General features: G+C 43.9%; 1 protein-coding gene across 1 annotated transcript in view; it reads right to left on the minus strand.

Moving 5' to 3' along the window:
* samd8 (sterile alpha motif domain containing 8) overlaps positions 1-18,681 on the minus strand; it is a 78,319-nt gene extending 59,638 nt beyond the window's left edge. The window contains exon 1 of the mRNA XM_072282940.1: positions 18,567-18,681. The gene's annotated coding sequence lies outside the window, so the exon portion shown is untranslated. The remainder of the gene's footprint in view (positions 1-18,566) is intronic.
* Between the last annotated feature and the right edge of the window lie 438 nt (positions 18,682-19,119).

Raw genomic sequence — 19,119 nt, forward strand, 5'->3', positions numbered from 1 at the left:
GGCAAACATCACTCATGCTGCAGCCACACTTTACTCAAACACTGCAAGCTACAAGAGAAGCACAAGGTCAGATGGGCTCCAGCATGAAATCTGTGATGGAATCTTAAATTCATCACTGTCTCACTTGATATAATGGCTTCAGTAAAATATGTCTCAACTTGTTACAAACTCTTTTCCTTGCCTAGACTCAATTCAAACAAGATATTTTTCTCATTCCCTGTATCCTTAACTTGGTAAACATATTTACTATTTACAACAGATGGTCGACTAAACTTGCTGCCACAGAATCAAAATGTACCTCAAAGTCACAGCTCCCACCATTCCAATTTCCTCCTTGGCAACTCAATAAAGTCAGAATATTCGCCAATGGGGAATTGTCAAATGCAATTCACATGCACCAAACTGACACTGGTGTACAGATTTTATATTTTATATTTAGCACATTACATTATCCTCAGACTCACATACACAAGATCCAAACTCCACCAGGACTGAACCTCCAGCTTGTTTTTTTTAAGGTAAAGCAAACATTTCAGCAAATTCAATCTGTACAGAGTATGTTAAACAGTGACTACAGGTAAAGTAGGGGTCTGGATGATCTGGAACCTGATGTAATCATGACCAATACAAATCCAACCTAAGCCTGAGTACTAACTAAGGTACATGCAGGACTCTAGGCTTGGTGTTAACATTCCAAAATTTGTCCAAAAAGTTTAAGGTTCTCATCTATCCCATATGCAAATAACTCCACATGTTTGTCTGAGGCAAACGTGGGAAAACATTGCCCAATTTTGAGTAAGCTTTCATGTTTACTGTACAGACGCTGCAGGTGGGGGGACACACAAAACGCTGCAGGTCAGGCAGTATCCGTGGAGAGGAATAGACAGTCAACATTCCAGGGTCTCAATGTGGTTTATATCACCATCGGAATATGGCACTGAGGCAAACTTGAAACAGGTGTCCACAGAAACAAAACTCTGGTCAAACTCTCACTAGCATTCTCTTACACCAACCATCGAACTTATCACTGAGCCAAACCTGGCTAAATAAAACACACAAGTCTGGTTCTGGTGGGTAGACCATCCTAATCGTCAAGAAAACTTGAATCGAATTCCCAGGAAACACCCCACTCACTCCCTTACTAAAATATCAGACCCTACCACCGACAAACGTGAAATGAACACCCACAAATATCACCCTCCCGCCCTAGGTCACATCTCTCACCTGCTCCCCAAACAAACGTCTCATGAAGCTGCGATCAGCTTTCAAGTGGTGGAAGTTCCACTCAACTAGGATCAAAAATAGAGGTCAGTACCACTCCATCCCTAATTAGATTATTAAAGCACACACTAATGTAGCACAGTATCAGCAACTTGTTCCAAAGTTCCCTGGACACACACTGTTCTCATCTGTGCAACAATGACTTCTCCCTTCAACAATCTAACTGAGCAAAGGACAAAAGATACACTTTTAATAGCACAAAACACTTATCAGCAACTTCAGCTATTCTGCTCATGAAGGAACCTTGGGACTTTGGAACAAATTGCCTTATTCTTCCACCCTGTACACAATGTGCCACGTTGTAATCGACGTCATTCATTGATATCGTCCATTATATTATAGGGTCAATCATATTTCGGAGTGTTCATAGGTTTGGTATTTGTAACCCAGGGATAGTCTGTAGCTGGAGACCGAGCACCGACCCCTATTGTACCCAAATGGACACAGTCAGACAAACCAAGGAGGATCTTCTAATTTCTCCATATTTTCAGTTCACCAGCTTCACACCAGTAGGCTACCCCCGACATCAAATCTGCCAGCTCCACACTAGTAGGCCGCCCCTGATATCAGATGTGCCAGTTTTCTCAGCGAGAAAAGGTCTCTGTTTTCTCTGAGGGATTTCAACAGTTCGAAGATGCAGATGTTGTTCCTGGATCTGCAATGATTGAGAACTCCTTCCGAATGCACTGTTCTCTACTTTCTCCACACTAATCCTAACCTCACCATCAAACCCGCAGATAAGGGGAGTAACACACACAAAATGCTGGTGGAACACAGCAGGGCAGACAGCATCCATTGGAAGAAGCACAGTCGACGTTTTGGCAGGATCTCCCAGTGGCCACACATTTTAATTCCACGTCCCATTCCCATTCTGATATGTCTATCCATGGCCTCCTCTACTGTCAAAATGAAGCCACACTCAGGTTGGAGGAACAACACCTTATATTCCGTCTGGGTAGCCTCCAACCTGACGGCATGAACGTTGACTTCTCTAACTTCCATTAATGCCCCTTCTCCCGTTCTTACCCTATCCCTTATTTTTTTTTCCTTTTTTCTCTCTCTCTCTCCTTTTTCTCTCTCTGTCCCTCTCACAACAACTCCTTGCCTGCTCTCATCTTCCTCTGGCGCTCCCCTCCCCCTTTCTTTCTCCCTAGGCCTCCTGTTCCATGATCCTCTCCCTTCTCCAGCCTTGTATCCCTTTTGCCAATCACCTGTCCAGCTCTTAGCTTCATCCCTCCCCCTCCTGTCTTCTCCTATCATTTCGTATCTCCCTCTCCCACTTTCAAATCTCTTACTATCTCTCCTTTCAGTTAGTCCTGATGAAGGGTCTTGGCCCGAAACGTCAACTGTGATTCTTCCTATGGATGCTGTCTGGCCTGCTGTGTTACACCAGCATTTTGTGTGTGTTGCTTGAATTTCCAGCATCTGTAGATTTCCTCGTGTTTGCGGAGATAAGGGGAGTGCTGGAGTAGCTTAGTGGACTAACCTCTACCTTGCAGAGGCTCAGCAACAACTATCAGTCACTTCCTCTTACTTACCCTTCAAACGGGACCCCACCAAGAAGCACCAGGCCATTCTTTTCTCGATATCTCTATTTCTATCTCTGGAGACAGCTTATCTACTGATGTCTATTATGAACCCACTGAATCTCACAGCTACCTGGACTATACCTTTCCCACCCTGTTACTTGTAAAAATGCCGTCCCCTTTAGTTCCTCCGTCTTTGCTCTCAGGATGAGACTTTTTAATTCCAGAACTAAGGAAATGTCCTCATTCTTCAAAGAAAGGGGCTTCCCTTCCTCCACCATCAACACTGCCCTCAACCACATCTCTTCAATTTCATGCACATCTGCCCTCCCACCACCTCACCAGCAACAGGGTTCCTCTTGTCCTCACCTACCACCCCACCAGCCTCTGCGTCTGGCACATAATTCTCCAGAACACCCGGCATCTCCTTTGGGATCCCACCACCATCAACCACATCTTTCCTTCCTGTCACTTTTTGCTATCCATAATGATCACTCCCTAAGCAATTCCCTTGTCTATTCATCTCTCCCCATGATCTCCCTCCTGGTACTTATCCTTGCAGGCAAAAGAAGTGCTACACCTGCCCCTACACCTCCTCCCTGACTACCATTAAGGGCCCCAAACAGTCCTTCCAGGTGAGGCGACACTTCACCCGTGAGTCTGTTGGGGTTGTATCCAATGCTCCCGGTGTGACTTCCAGTTTATCAGTGATACCACTTTGCCAAGCACCAACTCTCCGTCTGTCAAAAAAACCTGGATCTCCCAGTAGCCACCCATTGTAATTCCACTCCCCATTCCTATTCCGACATGTCAGTCCATGGCGTCCTCTACCGTTGTGATGAGGCCACACTCAGGTTGGACCTTAACACCATTAGACATAGGAGCAGAATTAGTCCACTTAGCCTGTCGAGTCTGCTCCGCCATTCAATCGTGGCTGATCCCTTTTCCCCTCTCCATGTCACCTTTGATGCTGTGTCCAATCAAGAACCACTCAAGCTCTGCCTTAAATACACCTTAAATTACTATAAATTGCACACTGCACATTTAGATTTTTACTCACGTAAGTGAAGGATGGAAGTAATAAAGCCAATTCATTTCAATTCAACAACCTGGCCTCTACATCTGCCTGTGGTAAAGAACTTCACAGATTCACCATTTGGCTAAAGAAATTTCTCTGCATTTCTGTTTTAAATGGACGCCCCTCTATCCTGAGGCTGTGCCCTCGTGTCCTAGACTCCCCCACCATGGGAAACATCCTTTCCAAATTTACTCTGTCTAGCCCTTTCAACAATCAAAAGGTTTCAATGAGATCCCCCCTCATCCTCCTAAATTCCAGCGAGTACAGACCCAGAGTCATCAGATGTTCCTCATACGATAATCCTTTCATTCCCGAAATCATCCTTGTGAGCCTCCTCTGAACCGTCCCCAATGCCAGCACAATATTTCTTAGATGAGGAGCCCAAAACTGTTCACAATACTCAAGGTGAGGCCTCACCAGTGACTTAAAAGCCTCAGCATCACATCCCTGCTCTTGTATTCTAGATTCTTTAAATAAATGCTAACATTGCATTTTCCTTCCTCACCACCAACTCTACCTGCAAGTTAAACTTTAGGTTGTTCTGCACAAGGACTCCCAAGTCCCTTTGCATCTTAGATTTTTGGGTTTGCTCCCCACTTAGAAAATAGTCTGCTCACTTACAAACGTATTTCTACTACCAAAGTGCATGATCATGCATATTCTAACATTGTATTTCATTTGTCCAATCCCCTAATCTGTCTAAATCCTCTGCAGACTACCTGTTTCCTCAACACTAACTGCTCCTCCACCAATCTCCGTATCATCTGCAAACCTGGCAACAAATCCATCTATTCCATTATCTAAATCATTGATAATACAGCATGAAAAGAAACGGTCCCAACACCAACCCCTGCAAAACACCAATAATCACTGCCAGCCAACTAGAAAAAGATCCTTTTATTCCCACTCACTGCCTCCTACCAATCAGCCAATGCTCTAACCATGCCAGTAACTTTCCTGTAATACCATGAGCTCTTAACTTGGTAAGCAGCACTGCCTTGTCAAAGGCCTTCTGAAACGCCAAATATCCAACATCCATTGGACCCCCTTTACCTATCCTACGTGTAATCTCCTCAAAGAATTCCAACAGGTTCATCAGGCAAGATTTTCCCTGAAGGAAACCATGCTGACTTTGTCCAATCTTGTCCTGTGTCTCCAACTACTGCATAACCTCCTCAACAATTGACTCCAACATCTTCCCAACCACTGAGGTCAAGCTAATGGGTCGATAATTTCCTTTCTGCTGCCTGCCTCCTTTCTTAAAGAGTGAAGTGACATCTGCAATTTTCCAGTCCTCTGGCACCATGCCAGAGTCCAATTATTTTTGAAAGATCATTACTAATGCCTCCACAATCTCTACCGCTAGGGTACAGTTCATCTGGTCTGGGTGACCTATGCATCCTTAGGTCTTTCAGCTTTTTGTATGGTCATGCACTTTGGCGGAAGAAATAAACGGGCTGACTATTATCTAGATGGGGAGAGAATTCAAAATGCAGAGATGCAAAGGGTCTAGGGAGTCCTTGTGCAGGATACCCTAAAGGTTAACCTCCAGGTTGAGTCGGTGGTGCAGAAGGCGAATGCAATGTTGGCATTCATTTCTAGAGGTGTAGAATATAAGAGCAGGGATGTGATGTTGAGGCTCCATAAGGCACTTGTGAGACCACACCTGGGAGTATCGTGTGCTGTTTAGTGCTCCTTATTTTAGAAAGGATATACTGATATTGGAGAGAGTTCAGAGAAGATTCACGAGGATGATTCCAGGAATGAAAGGGAGTGTCCGGCAGCTCTTGGGCTGTATTCCCTGGAGTTCAGGAGAATGACCAGGGATCTCATAGAAACATTCCAAATGTTAAAAGCTCTGAACAGATTAGGTATGGCAAAGTTATTTCTCATGGTAGGGGATTCTAAGACAAGAGGGCACGACTTCAGGATTGAAGAACGTCCATTTAAAACAGAGATGCCGAGAAATTACTTTGGTCAGAGGGTGGTAAATCTGTGAAATCTGTTGCCAAGAGTGGCTGTGGAGGCTATGTCATTGGGTGCATTTAAGGCAGATACAGATAGGCTCTTGATTAGCCAGGGCATCAAATGGTATAGGGAGAAAGCAAGGGAGCGGGGATGGCTGGAAGAATTGGATCAGCCCATAATTGAATGGCAGTGACTCGATGGGCTGAATAGCCTACATCTGCTCCTATATCTTATGGTCTTATAAATAAACTATGTGAAACAAACAACAAATGTCAATATCTGATAAGGGTTTCTAGAAAAGAGACGAGTGTAGTATCTGATTGCATAAACATTTACACAGCAGGTACATTGGTAAAACATTCAGAAAACAATGTCAATGACTTAGATAATGGAATTGATGGCTTTGTGGCAAAGTTTGCAGATGATACGAAGATAGGTGGAGGGGTAGGTAGTGCTGAGGAAGTAAAGTGATTACAGAAGGACTTAGACAAATTGGAAAAATGGCCAAAAAAGTGGTAGATGGAATACAGTGCAACACACTTCCTGCGGAAACGTCAACTGTACTCTTTTCTTAGATGCTGCCTGGCCTGCTGAGTTCCTCCAGCATTTTGCGTGTGTTGCTCAGGTTTCCTGCATCTGCAGAGTTTCTCTTGTTTGAGATGGAATACAGTTTTGGGAAATGTATGACAATGCATTTTAGTAAAAGGAATAAAAATGCAGACTATTTTCTAAATGGGGAGAAAACTCAAATATCAGAGGTGCAAGGGGTCTTAGGAGTCCTCATGCAGGACTTCCAGAAGGTTAATTTACAGGTTAGCACTCTTAATTAAGGATGAGAGCAGGGCGATAGTGAGAGACGATATAAGATCTAAGGAGCAGGATGTTGAATCCATCTGGGTAGGAATAGTAACGGGAAAAAAATCACTGGTGGGACTTGTCTATCAGCCACCGGATAATGTCATTACAGTGGCACAGACAATAAACAGAGAAATATCTGAGACATCTGAACAGCAGCTATCATGGAGGACTTTAACTTGTACATAGACTGGGTGAATCAAGTCGGTCAAGGCAGTCTTGAAGAGGACTTCATAGAATGCATCCATGATGGCTTTCTTGAACAGCATGTTACTAAACCTACAAAGGAATGTGCTATCTTAGATCTGGTCCTGTGCAATGGGACAGGTAAAATTAGTGAGGGATCTTGTAGTTAGGGATCCTCTTGGGAAGAGTGATCACAGTATGATTGAATTTCTCACACAACTGGAGGGTGCAATAGTTCAATCTAAAACCAATGTATTATGCCTAAACAATGGAGACTACAATGGGATGAGGGAGGATTTGGCTAGTGTAGACTGGGAAGCAGGTTATACGGTGGAACAGTTGAGGAAGTGGAACACTTTCAAAGAGATTTTTCACTGTGCTTAACAAAAGTATATTCCAGTTAAAAGCAAGGATGCAAGGGTGGGGAGAGCCAGCTTTAAATAACTAAGGAAATAAGGGGAAGCATCAGATTAAAAGCTCATGCATACAGAGTCGCCAAGAGTAGTGGGAAACTAGAAGATTGAGAAAACTTTAAAAATCAACGAAGTACCACTGAAATAAACTAGCAAGAATATAAAAACAGATAGTAAAAGTTTTTATAATTATATAAAGTGGAAAAGAATGGCTGAAGTGAATGTAGGTCCTTTGGAGGATGAGAAGGGGAAATTGATATTGGGCAATTAGTAAGTGGCTGAGGCTTGAATGAGTACTTTGTGTTGGTCTTCAAGGTGGAGGACACATCTAACATGCTAAAGAAAAATGTCATAGATGCGATGGCAGGCGAGGACCTTGACACAAAAGCTAACACTAAAGAGGTATTGTTGAGCAAACTTGTGGCCTGAAGATGTATAAATGCCCTGGTCCTGATGGAATGCATCCCAGGGTACTGAAAGAAATGGCACAAGTCATAGTAGAGGCTTTGGTGATGATTTATCAAAATTCTCTGGATTCTGGGCAGGTTCCAGCAGATTGGAAGATGGGCGAATGTCACGCCACTATTCAAAAAAGGATGTTGGCAAAAGGCAGGTAACTATAGGCCAGTTAGTTTAACATCTGTTGCCGGGAAAATGCTTAAAGCTATCATTAAAGAAGAAATAGCAAGGCATCTGGAAAGAAATGGATCCATCAGGCAGACCCAGCATGGATTCAGCAAAGACAGGTCCTGTTTGACAAACTTACTGGAGCTCTTTGCGGATATAACCAGTGCAGTGGATAGAGGGGAACAGATGGATGTTACTTACTTGGATTTCCAGAAGGTGTTCAATAAGGTGCTACGTTAAAGACTTATCCATAAGATAAGGATGCAAGAGTTGGGGCTGATATATTAGCATGGATAGAGGATTGGTTAACTAGTAGAAAGCAGAGAGTTGGGATACACGGGTGTATATCTGGTTGGCAATCAGTGGGGAGCGGTGTGCCACAGGGGTCAGTGCTGGGCCCGCAACTGTTCACAATATACAATAACAATCCGGAAGAGGGGACCGAGTGTAGTGTATCTAAGTTTGCTGACGATACCAAATTGAGTTCAAAAGCAAATTGTGCAGAAAATACGGAAAGCCTGCAGAGAGGTATAGATAGGCTAAGTGAGTGGGCAAAGGTCTGGCAGGTGGAGTACAATGTTGGTAAATAAGAGGTCATCCAATTTGGGAGGTAAAAAACTGTACCATGCTACTGTGCAGAGGGACTTGGGGGTGCTTGTGCATGAATCACAAAAGGTTGGTTTGCAGGAGCAGCAGGCTATCAAGAAGGCAAATGGGATATTGGCCTTCGTTGCTAGAGAGATTGAATTTAAGAGCACGGAGGTTATGCTGCAACTGTGCAGGGTTGTGGTGAGGCCGCACCTGGAGTACTGCGTGTAGTCTGGTCTCCTTACTTGAGGAAGGATAAACTGGCTTTGGAGCAGAGGACGTTCACCAAGTTGATTCTAGAGATGAGGGGGTTAGACTAGGAGGAGAGACTGAGTCGCCCATGACTGCACGCGCTGGAATTCAGAAGAATGAAAGGAGATCTTATAGAAACATTTAAAATTATGAAAGGGATAGATAAGATAGAGGCAGGAAAGTTGTTTCCACTGTTGGGTGAGACTAGAACTAGGGGACATAGCCTCAAGATTCATGGGAATAGATTTAGGATGGAGATGTGGAAGAACTGCTTTTCCCAGAGAGTGGTGAATCTGTGGAATTCTCTGCTCAATGAAGCAGTGGAGACTACCTCAGTAAATATATTTAAGAGAAGGTTAGATAGATTTTTGCACAGTAGGGGAAGTAAGGGTTATGGGGAAAATGCTGGTAGGTGGAGATGAGTCCATGGCCAGATCAGCTGTGAGCTTATTGATTGTTGGAGCAGGCTCATCGGGCCAGATGGCCTACTCCTGCTCCTATTTCTTATGTTGTGCTGAGTCTGTGGTAAAGAAGGCAAATGCAATGTTGGCATTCAGTTCAAGGGGAATAGTGTATTAAATCAAGGAGATAATGCTGAGGCTGTATAAGACACTAATCAGGCCTCACTTGGAGTATTGTCAAAAATTTTGGGTCCCATATCTCAGAAAAGATGTGTTGTCATTGGAGGGAGTCCAGAGGAGATTCATGAGGATAATTCCAGAAATGAAGGGGTTAACATATGAGGAACGTTTGGCAGCTATGGGTCTGTACTTACTGGACTCACTGGAATTTAGAAGAATGCCCGGGGGTGGGGCATGGGGGGTGGATCTAACTGAAACCTACCAAATGTGTAAAGGACTAGATAGGGTCAATGTGGAGAGGATGTTTCCCATGGTAGGAGCGTCCAGAACTGGAGGGACAGCCTCAAAATTGAGAGGCGACCCCTTAGAACAGAGGTAAGGAAGATTTTTTCAGCCAGAGAGTAATGAATCTATCGAATGCTCTGCCACAGACAGCTGTGGAGACCAAGACCATGGGTATATTTAAAGCGAAAACTGAGAGTTTCCTGATTGGTCAGGGCATCAAAAGTTCTGGCGAGAAGGCAGGTCTATGGGGTTGAGTGGGATCAGGGTTCAGCGTTCAGCCATAACGGAATGGCGGAGCAGACTCGATGGGCTGAATGGCCTAATTCTGCTCCTATGTCTTATGGCCATCTCCAACAAGCATGTGTAACCACTTATCTTTAACAGCCCTGGCAATACCATCATAGAGTTCCCCCATCAACAATGGCATGAGGTGGGGTTCACTTTTAATCAAAAACTTAATTTGACATGCCACATAAATAATCTCTTGAAAGTTCAAAGTAAATCTATTATCAAAGTACATATGTCACCATATACACCCTGAGATTAATTTTCTTATGGACATACTCAATAAATCTATAATAGAATAATAATCCTAATGAAACACTGCACCAACTGGGCAATGCAAAAGACAACAAAGACAACAGGAACAAGCCAGAGGTTCAATATTCTACAGTGAGTGACTTACCTCCTGAAACTCAGTCGTTTCACTGTATACATGGCCTAACTGCAACTCCAACAACTCTCAAGAAGTTTGATATTATGCAGGACAAAGCAATTTCCTTGACTGGTTTCTCATCATAATGCCTAACAAGCCGCGAAACGAAAGACTGTGTGGCGCACCACTCCTCACACAGACAGTGGGTGGCCGTTGACTCACGAAGAGTTCATCCACCCTTTGACAGGTTTTGTTTTTAGTCCTGCTGGGTGCCTACACACCCTCCCTGGTTAACCGAAGTGCACCGGCGGTGTGCCGGCTGAGTCGCCAACAACTCGACCCGAGACAGGTAGTACTGGGCTACATGATACCAGTAGCAAGGCAAGGCCCTGACCTGACAGTAAATCAGGCGAGAAGACTGCAACTCGCGGGGCACTGTCTACGCCACCCCGAGCTACCTGCCAGCCTAGTCATCATATGGGAGCCCAAGCATGGGAGGATAAACCCTGGGCATCCTCTCAAGACTATGGCGTGGCTAATGTAGATGAACTGAACACACTGATGAAGGAGAGGGAGAAGTGGAGAGTCCGTCATCGTGCCCGACGCCGGCCCCCTAGGCCTGAGTCGACGCAGTAGTAGTAGTAGTGGTTTCTCATCCTCCACTACCAGCTAGTGTCCTTGCTCACCTCGGCTATTCTGACAACACTTCTGCCCACGCGGCTACCTCCACCTACACACAGTGATCTCTACCAATAACATCAAGACTTCAAGAGCAGGGTACTCACAGCTTATTTCCCCATCCTGACTTCAAAGTACATCACTGTTCTTTGATAATCACTGGATCTATATTTCAGGACTCTCCAGATCTCAGCAATGTGAGGGCAGCCTCACCAGGAATGCTCACGGCCTCCTCCCGTCTGCTTAAGCATAATTAACAGACCTGCAATAAATGTTGGCCTTGCGTCTGATGTCCGAATCCCAAATTATAAACACAAGTAATTTTATGGGATAGGATACATAATCATTCATTGGAAACATTGCAAAGCACATTTCAGCATAAAGCTAAAACCAGCAATTTATATCAGAAAGTTATAAGCCAGGGAACTGGTTTATTAAAGCTGTACCTTTTAAAAAATATCAATGATAATTGCTCTTTGTGGCAAATTATAACTTAGCTCTCATTCAAGGTTACACTCCCACTTCTGCAAACTAATTTGCACTGATTATTACTCTCAGCACTGAACAGAAAATTACCTGTAATTTGAATGGAATACAGAGAAAATTCACCACAGCCGATAACCCTATGGAGGATAAAGAAAAAGAGTCACTTCGAAGTTGCTGCCACAGGACTTCCTGCCCATGGACGACACAGCATAAGTAACAACCCCCCTCCTACTGAGGAGGGGAGGTTCACAAGGATGATTCCAGGAATGAAAGGGTTATCATAAGAGGAATGTTTGATGGTTCTGGGTCTGTATTCACTGGGATTCAGAAGGACAACAGGGAATCTCATTGAAACTTTCGAATGTTGAAAGGCCTAGACAGAGTAGATGTGGAAAGGATGTTTCCCACGGTGGGAGAGTCGAGGACAAGAGGACACAGCCTCAGGATATTGGGATGCCCTTTCAAAACAGAGATGTGGAGAAATTTCTTTAGCCAAAGAGTACTGAATATGTGGAATTTATTGCCACATGCAGCTGTGGAGGCCAGGTCGTTGGGTGTATTTAAGGCAGAGATTGATAGGTTCTTGATTGGACATGGCATCAAAGGTTACAGGGAGAAGGCCGTAAAAATAGGATCAGCCTTGACACTAAATGACGGAGCAGACTCGATGGACCAGATGGCCTAATTCCGCTCCTATGTCTTATGGTCTTATAAGCTATTCCCTCCAAGACAAACTCACATAGCCATGATCACTGTTGCAAAGTTCAATATCATGCAGTTCCCTGGATCAGCTAGGTACTGATAAAATACAGGTCAAATCCGAGCCACATACACAGTGAGAGTTCAAACACGTACGCATAATATTCATTGACATTATCAACAGCACAGTGGCTTGGGGGCGGGGTAGGGAGAGGAGGGTGGTAAGGAGAGGAGGGGGGAGGGAGAAAGATGCAGCACTATCTAGGTGGTTTAATAAGGTACCTACTGTGCCTAACTGAGCAAGTTAAAAGTGCGATATCATGTTGAAGTTTAATTATCATTCATTGTATATTGCTAAATGAAATATTGATCCTCTGGGGCCAAGGTGCAAAACATAGTACATACGGCTTCCAGACTGTTCGGGCTGACTGGAAGTGCACTGAAAGTGGTAAACATAAAGGAGTTGGGGGCTTGCTGTTCTGGTTAACAACGGATGGTGCAATCCAGGTCATATTACGATCGAGGAACGTGTTTGTAGACCGGATATTGAACTTTTTGCTGTTGGACTCCGGCCGTATTCCACCAAGATACAACACTGGGCGTCATGGGAGGTTGTTCCTGCCTGTGGCCATCGAACTTTGCAGCTCCTCCCGTGGAGGGTCAGACACCCTGAGCCAATAGGCTGGTCCTGGACTTATTTCCATCTGGCATAGTTTGCATTTTGTTGTTTGATTGTTTGTGGTTTTTGTATTGCTATATTTATGCTCTATTCTTGGTTGGGCAGCTGTAACAAAACCCAATTTCCCTCAGGATCAATAAAGTATATCTATCTATCTATACTCTCACAAGCACCCATTATAGTTACAAACCAGGACATACAATCACAAAATAGTATTAGCACTAGCCCCTGAGAGACATGGCCTAAAGAGTGACAGGTTGACATAAAGTGTGAGGTGCATGGCAATATAATGTTACTGTCACTATTATAATAAAACAAGCAGTCATATAAATATGTGAAACAGCAGCAATAAAAGATGAAAGTTGACCAGTGTGTCTGTAAGTTGGGGAGTGTTGTGGAGGTAGCAACTCTCCCAAATGATTCCTTTATCTACAAGGCAATGGTTCACTATTGGATGAATTGCCTGCATAAGTAAAAGGACCATAACATACCAGCTCAACACATCCAAGACAAAACAGTGAATTTTGGTTAATTGGTTCATCAGTTAAACGGGGCAACCACTTATTTGCCACAACTCTTAAAAGAACAAAAAAACTGAAAAAATAGCTGGGATCCCTTTCACTTATTTGGGACACTATGCCTCTTAATTAGGGCAGGAGAGAGTTTCTCTTTAGCATCAGTCATGTGCACTTCTGTGGCCATTAGACACAAAACTGCACTGAGAGTGAATAGTTTTTGAGAGGTATCAGTCGCATGTGTTTGCGCTTTGTGTACAAAAAGCAGTGATTTTTGTCACTGTCAGTTGGTGAGAAATAAACAGTATGACAATTCAGAACAGTTCTGCTCACTGCGATTTCAAGTATTCAGGCTTTGGAGATGCAAGAAACAGCCAGGAGTGAACAGGAAACAATTTCATTACTTCAACAAGTTAGAAACCACAAAAAATTAAGATATCAACAATAATAGAAACATAGAAAATCTTCAGCACAATACAGGCCCTTCAGCCCACATTGCTGTGCCGAACATGTACTCACTTTAGAAATTACCTAGGGTTACCCATAGCCCTCTATTTTTCTAAGCTCCATGAGATAATCTTGAATGTTACAATGAAAATGAAGATGTGGAGGATAGAATAATTGAAAGCATTGTATGAAGGCAGTCCATGGGTGTCTGCACTGATTTTGTTCATTTATAACATGGCATGTACACTCCATTGATAACCAGTACATAGTTTTATGGTACTGTAGTAATATTGATACTGCTCCAATTTGTTCTGTATTTGTTATATAATATATAATTTGTTACTCAGTTAAACAGTAGTGTGTCTTTTTTTTATGCCTTTTTAACTATTTCCATGAAACTTCTATAACAGCTTAACTGGGCCCAAATGTACAGCTCCCAGTGTGTCCCAATTAACTGGAATCCACTGTACTTGACAATCACCTGCACACCATTTCTGTATTATGAATCGAGGACGCAATGCAGTTACTTATGCAGGTTTACTCAATGTACCTATTCCCCTCTCAATAACTTACAACTACCTGATACAGCAAAGAGCACGGCCACATACAACAATCCTGGCAGGTTCCTCTCCTGCCTAATCCACAGCCTATTTCACAACTTGAGAATGATGAGCTCCCAACACTGAGTCAGCTGATATAAACAGGAACCATTACTCATCTGTCATGACAAGACTGTTCCTCCCCACAACACCCGACAACCCTGTGATCTCAGTCTTGCAGGCTGAAGTCAGATCACCCTTAAGGAGGGTGAACCCTTAGCAAGGCATCAGGCCCCGACAGGCCCCTGGTCAAGTGCTAGAAACCTGTGCTGACCAACTGGCTGGAGTGTTCAGGGACATCTTCAACCTGCTTCAAGATGGCATCAATTGTACCAGTGCCCAAGAAGATCAGGGTGGCCCAACTCAATTATTACCATCTAGCAGCAATTACATCTATCACAACGAAGACTTTGAGAGTTAGTTATGGATTGAAGCAACTCCTGCCTCAGTAAGGACCTGGACCCATTTCATTTCACCAGTCACCACCATAGGTCTACAGCAGACACTATCGCACTGGCCCTCCATTCTGCTGTGGAGAACCAGGATGACGAGAATGCACATCAGACTGTTGTTAATTAATTTCAGCTTGGATTTCACACTGTCATTCCCTCAAAACATATCGTCAGGCTCCAAGGCCCAAGGCTCTACACTTCTCTCTTCAAGTGGATCCTCAACTTCCTCAATTAGAGTTCACGATCAGATCAAAAAATTAATCTCCTTCCCACTGACCATAAACAAATGAACATCTCAGCCTCTGTTCTACTCTCTCTATACCTATGAATGGGTAGATAAGTGTCGCTCAATTCCATTTACAAATTCAGCACTGTTGGCAGAATAACAGATGGTGAGATAGGTCATCTGATAGAGTGATGTTGTGAAACCAACCTTACACTCAATGTCAGCAACACCAAGGAACGTGGACTTCAGGAAGGGAAAGTTGGGAAAACACATTGAGATGACAGAGGTGGTAAGGGTAAGCAACTTCAAGTTTCTGCCTGTCAAAATCTCAAAGGACCTAAACTGGACCCAACACATTGATGCAACCATGAAGAAGGCACATTAATAGGTCTACTCTCTTGGAAATTTGGCATGTCATCGAAGATTCTAACAAACTTCCACAGACATATAGTTGAAAGCATTCTGACTGCATTATGGGAACTCCAATGCACAGGAATGCAAGTGGCTACTGAGAGTGGCATGCCACGGAAGTGCCATATTATTTATGTTAACTTTATTTGTCATGTTTAACGTACTATGCTACTCGTATAAACAGTGTATGTGTGTCCTGTGTGACATTTATACCCTGTGTGCACCTATAACAATGAAGTTCAACTCAATCCTGACTTGGAAATATATTGTTATTTCCTACCCAACACTGAAAACCCCAACAGAGCTGTGGGAATACTGCAACAAATACATCCAAGCTTGCAACTCACAATGTTTTCTCAAGAGCAACGTATGCATACAAAAAAAAACACAGAACTATTCTCGAGATTAAAACCCAGGGTTTAGTACCTGCTTACAGAAATGTCAAAGGTTTACCATTTTTATGTTATTTTATCCATTAAGGCTACAAAGGAATCATGAATTTTCATTTTAAATCTTTACAGGAGCTCCAAATGTTTCAGTCCAGTAAGCAGCACCTCTTACTACCGATTCCTTAATGAGGCATACATGATTTTGATAGACAGGCTTCTCAAATGAAATCAACATCTACCACACCAGAAAATAATTCACAAGATTATGTTTTGAAACTTAATTCAGATAGTTCACCCTCTGTCTAGTCCAATCCAAGATGGCTAGCTGCTGACCTATGTCAATCAGAGCATCTAATTTTACAAATGTCTGATTATTAAACCGGCCCAAGGCAGACCTCTACCCAATCTGGCTAGATGCTGACCTGCATCTGATTTTATAAAATTCTGATTACTAAGCTCAGTGCTTAAACAATTTTCAAATTAACAAATACATTTTACTGCCAGTAAAAAAATAAACCAATTTTACATGCTTATACGAAGTATCACTGCACTGGAACATTAATACTTGCTCTTTACCCTACCAAGAGACGCCAGGGTTTTTTGATTTGTATTAACATTTCCAGTACCTGCAGTATTTTCTTTTCGGAAAGCTCTAACAACACAGCATTGTTGGAGTATTTATAATGTACATTTATTACATCAGTAAATGGTTGCACGTTCTGACAATGGCCTGAGAAGTTGACTGTTTATCATTCCACAAATGTTGCCTGACAGGCTGAGCCTTTTTTTCCAATATCTTAAGTTTCTGCAACAGCTCCCCAAATTTGTTTGTCTTTCAATATAGTATTTGTCAGCTAATACCATGATTTAAATCAGGGCAATTTTGCAGCCGATCCACCTCCCATGAAACAGGGAGCTTTCTGAATAATTTAGTTTGGCAAAGGACTGTGAATGTCTTGACAAATCAGATCTGTGATACACAAGTTCAAAGTAAATTTATTATTAAAGTATATATATGTCACCATTTTCTTACTGTACAGCCGGGAGTCATTTTTTTGTCAGCATATTCAATAAATCCAACACCCATAATAGAATCAATAAAAGACCGCACCAAAAGTACAGAGTGTGCAAAAGACAACACTGTGCAAATGCAAAAGTAGTTTAAAAAATAATAATTATAATAAATGAATAAATAACTATGCAATAAATACATTGCGCACAGATTTGCTCAACGATGGGGAGGGCTTTACCCGTGATGGACTGAGCTGTACCCAGTACTTTCTGCTGGATTTTCCATTCAAGTGCATTGGTGTTTCCATGCCAGGCTGTCATACAGCCAGTCAATATACACTTCACCACATATCTACAGAAGTCCGTCAAAGTTTTATATGCCATTTCTTTGAAAAATAGAGGGCTATGTGGTAGGGAAATTCTAAGCAGTTTCTAGAGTACGTTACATGGTTGGCACAACATTGTGGACTGAAGGGCCCTGTAATGTGGTGTAGTTTTCTATGTTTCCTGCTGAATCTTTGCAAACTCCTAAGGAAGCTGAGGTACTGACGTGCTTTTTTCGTAATTGCACTTCGTGCTGGGCCCAGGACAGGTCCTCTGAAACAATAGCACTGAGAGATTTGAAGCTGCTGAGCCCCTCCACCTCTGATCCCCCATTGAGGACTGGCTCATGGGCCTGCAGTTTCCTTCTCCAGAAGTCAATAGTCAGCTCCTTGATCTTGCTGACAGTGAGTAAGGAGTTGTTGTTGAGGCACCACTCAGCCAGATTTTCACTCTCCCACCTGCTTTATCAGCACCTTGATCTGGCCTATGACAATGGTGTTGTCAGCAAACTTAAATATGGAGTTGGAGCTGTGTTTAGCCACACATTTATTAGCGTAAAGCGAGTAGAGCAGGGGACTAAGCACACAGCCCTGTGGTGCCCTATGCTGATGAAGATTATGGAGGAGATGTTGTTGCCAATCCGAACTGACTGGGGTCTGTGAGGAAATCACGGATCCAAGTACACAAGGAGGTACTGAGGCCATGGTCTTGAAGCTTATTGATTAGTTTTGAGGGGACGTAGTCGATAAAGAGCATCCTGATGTATGTATCTTTGTTATCCAGATGTTCCAGGATTGAGTAAAAAGCCAATGAGATGGCATCTGCTGTTGACCTGTTGTGCTGGTAGGCAAATTGGGGCGGATCCAAGTCACTTTCAAGCAGGAGTTGACATGTTTCATCACCAACCTTTCAAAACACTTCATCACTGCTGCTACGGGACGATAAGCATTAAGGCTGGTTACCGCGTTCTAAGCACCTGTAAATTGAAGGCTGCTTGAAACAAGTGGGTCTCAGACTGCCGAAGCGAGAGGTTGAAGACACGGTGAACACTTCAGACAGTTGATCAGCACAGGTCTTGAATATACAGCCAGGTACCCCGTCTGGCCGGTATCAAGTAATAAATACCAGGCACAGCGTCCAGCGAGGGAAATGCCATCCCCCCCAGTCCCCTCCCTCTTCTCCAGTCCATCACTCCCACCCTTCATCCCCGTCCCCGTCTCCCTCCCCTCAATTCCAGCCCATCAACCTGTCCCACTCCCTCACCGTCCTGCCCACCCTAGCACTTCGCCCCTCTCGCCCTGGCCAACCCCATCCCTCAGATGGACGCCACGCCAGCCCGAGAGCCTGTCACTTACCCCACAGCGAGATGCGAGGGAGCCGGGAACCCAGTACCGGATCTGACGCTCCTCACGCCCGGACCGCCTGGATCTGGATCCCAATCCCAATCCCGACCCCGCCTCCGCCTCCGCCTCATCCTTCTCTCTACCAGCACGAGCGTCCGGCGCGTCAGACCGACCTCCGGCTACAGCGCCCCTACAGCTCTGGAGGCACAGTGTCCTTACCAGTGCGTCAGACCGACCTGAGGGCACAGCGCCTCTACAGCCCTGGAGGTACAGTATCCTAACCGGCGCGCTCGCCCGACCTCCGGCCGCAGCGCCTATGATCCCCGGAGGTACAGTGTCAGCCCGACCACAAGGCACAGTGCCCGACGGAGTCAGAGGAGAAATTAAGAGAAGGGTGTAAACATTCCCACATTATTTTGAGATTAGGTCGGTCGGTAGGCAGGCCCACTTTTCCAGAGCTATCAGAGTGGTTGACCTGAGGTGGTTTTGTCAGTGAATTAATTACCTTTATGAAAACCGGCTAAAGGTGTGAAGCCTTTGGGACAATCTGCTCCACAAGTTTTGC

Source organism: Mobula birostris, chromosome 18 (assembly GCF_030028105.1).
Source record: "Mobula birostris isolate sMobBir1 chromosome 18, sMobBir1.hap1, whole genome shotgun sequence".
Taxonomy (NCBI): Eukaryota; Metazoa; Chordata; class Chondrichthyes; order Myliobatiformes; family Myliobatidae; genus Mobula; species Mobula birostris.